The 3,180-nt window shown below is 36.2% G+C and overlaps 1 pseudogene; it reads right to left on the bottom strand.

Moving 5' to 3' along the window:
* Window positions 1-354: 354 nt before the first annotated feature.
* Window positions 355-1,770, bottom strand: LOC111448593 (annotated as a pseudogene).
* Window positions 1,771-3,180: the final 1,410 nt, after the last annotated feature.

Here is a 3,180-nt window from a genome sequence, read left to right as displayed (position 1 = left end):
TGACAATTATTTTTAAGTGTGCATGAGTTAATTAATTGCACTATTAGGGTCAATAGAATTTTGTTTGCAATTAGTTGGTCTAACATTTTTGAGAACTTAGACACAAGCTTAATTCAAAATGTTTTATACTATACCCATAATTAAAAATTTAAAGACAGTAATTAACTGGATATATATTAAATATTTGAAAGACATATTAGATATAAAATAAAAATTTTATTACACACTTTTTATATTTAAAAACTAAATAGACACAAACTTATAATTAAACTAGTTTACGATCTAAGTTCGTCGAAAGAAGTATCTTCCATTAGCTTTGAGTTCTATGGACCATCGGTTCCACATTCAACTTCATCAACCTCTTATTCCACATCCAAAATGGCACGAAATGGGTACCATAATTCTCTTTTCTCCTTTTTTTTATTCATGAAAGGTATACAAAAGCTTATCGTACCAGGGATAATTCCCAACCCTCCTGTTGTAAGTCCACCAAAAATGGCCTTTCCCCATCCAAAGTCGATCTCGTCAAACCCAACTCTCGTTAGGTCTGATACCATGTACGACCCAGTTGCAGTGAAATGTGATCGTCCTCTGATCACTATAAAATCTACCACAGACCTTATGTATTCCTTCATCATCTTAGCCTTAGCCTTCCTAATCAATTCTATAGCATATCCTAGCGGGTTCCTACAAAGCATTGCGGCGATGGTGAGTTGGGTAGGAAAAACAAAAGCATTACCATAATATCCTAACGACAAAGAGTTGATCTTGGAGCGTAGATTCATGATGCAAAGAAAGCGCACTTCCTCTTCTAGACTAAGTTGAAGGGCTATGGTACGAAGACACCAAACATAGGCTACGATGAGCTTGAAGGATGAACAATGGCGAAGGTGGATGGGTAAAGTTTGACGAAGGGCGGTGATTTGGAGGGGACTAAAGAAGATGAAGCGATGGGCCATGTTGTCTATCGGAATGAGAGCGCCCTTGCTGATAGCAACTTGGTCATATTCACGAGGGCGACAAGTGATTTTGGGAGGGTCCCTTGCAAATAAGAGAGCCCTTTGCCATACTGGAAAAATAGATGGAGCAAAAGCTCCACGAGCTATTCCACTATAGCCTTCATGAATTGAACAAGGCCGAAACTATCCGTCATTGTATGATTAAAACGGATAGCAAAAATGAAACCACCACACTTGAGTCATGTCACCTACTAGACCAATATAGAAACAAAAAGTCAACTCCATTATATAAACTTGTAAGGAAAAACAACCTTAAATTAAAAAAAATATATATCAAAGAAAAATGCTATACGTACCTGAATGAGCAATAATGGAGAATTAACGATCGCATCAGAGTTTGGAATGTTGTATATAACAATTTCCATCCATGAAGATGAAAATGGAAATTAAAGAGTTTCGACAAATTGTTTCAAAGTCACATCAACATATGCTTCAATGAACAAAATTCCTTCCCGATACATTCTACAAATAGCTTTTTCCCAGGCCCTTCTTTTATTCTCCCTACTAGAGGATAGTAAAACACCAACGTCTTTGCAATTGCTTCCTTTATTACCTTTATCGGGTCTCTCTCGTCTAAACGTGGATTATGTTCATAGAAATTTACCATTGGAATTTGAAATCTTAAACTTTCTTGATCATCCAAATCAGAAAACTGCTTAAACTCATGGAGCGTAGAGTTTGCTGGAACAATCAATTCTGGTTCACATCATCGTACTTTGAAGGTAAAGTCCATAGTCGACTTCGTTGCCATTAGAGAGACAGACAGTGAGTGAGGGGATAAGAATTGATATTTGAAGAGAGAGGTCTGGTGAGAATATAATTGTGTGTTTGGATGAAAAATGCTGTATTTAAAAAGACATGGAAGAAGCTAAAAGTGGAAAGGACAAAACCCATACGCAAGTTATACGTCACATGACATTGAGTGACCACAAATTTGAATAATAATTAAAAAAAAAAAGGTAATCCCTAGTCGCCGGCTATAAAACTCAAGTTTGGCTTGGCTCATTCATAGAAATCAATGGCACTGAGCCCGAGAAAAGTTTTTGTATTTTAGCTTCATTTTCTTTCGAGTTCGATGTTGACAGTTTACGATTCATTGCATCTGACTTTGTCATACAGTCAATATAATCACATCTAGCTTCATCATAGTCGAGTCGTGTTAAGGATGCATTAGAGGAACTCCCATCTAGCCACTGCGAAGTTTTGCTAGGATTAAGGAAGTACCAGAGAGGATAGGATGTAGAGACTTTAGTGACACCATTCATATTGTTACTAGGCCTATTAAACTTTTGATTCTTCCTTGACGTGGAAGTTGACAAGGTTTTTATAAATGTTTTAGCGGTTTAGTCTTCATTTAACATTTTGAAGGACGGTCGGGATTAACTCCTTGGGCCTATTCCAACTTTTGAGAGCACTCAATAGACTTTTGATTGCTGCTCACGAACCTAGGGTGCTCGATGCATTCACTCGGTTCTTTCATCAAAGTTCAAAGTTTTCTGCCAACTTTCCGACGAAATTATTTTCATCTTATTCTATTAACTATAGAAATAAACAAATGCTTCCAATCAAAGTTCTCTCTTTCAGCACGATTCACCTCTAAGTTCCTTTACGAAAGATGTGTGAAATTCTTTCTAAAATAACATAGTTAATTTTTAAATTCTTTATAAAATAACATAATTAATTTTCAAAAAGTAACGGAATCTCACGTATATTTGAAGATGCCATGAAAAAAAGTTTGAAATTCTTAAACTTTTCAAGCTAAATGTCCTCAACTTTTTGAACGGTAAAACCATCCTGAGAGGGGGTCGATAGACCATAAAAATAGATTTAGTAATTGACCGACATGCATGGTCGATCCCCTAGACATTTACTCCATTGTTAACCTTCCACAACAGTGTCCAAAAAGAGACATTATATTGTCCTATGAGTTATGACAAGAGCGCACCTCAATCCACGATACTAGTTGTTCTATTCAGAGACAAAGCAAACATACTAAATATGATATTATGAAATTGAATTCACTCAAAGCTAAGATAAATCATCGAGTTCATCTGCGTGGTGCCACCAATTTACCTATAAACCTATAATGGATTTGTGAGATGTAAAACAATCAGTTGGGAACTTTGATGCCTCCCCAGCAATTTAGATAACGGTAAGATTA

This window comes from Cucurbita moschata, unplaced genomic scaffold (assembly GCF_002738365.1).
Source record: "Cucurbita moschata cultivar Rifu unplaced genomic scaffold, Cmos_1.0 Cmo_Scf00010, whole genome shotgun sequence".
Classification (NCBI taxonomy): domain Eukaryota; kingdom Viridiplantae; phylum Streptophyta; class Magnoliopsida; order Cucurbitales; family Cucurbitaceae; genus Cucurbita; species Cucurbita moschata.
Note: the sequence above shows the minus strand (reverse complement) of the source record. Positions and strands in the feature narration are given on the sequence as shown.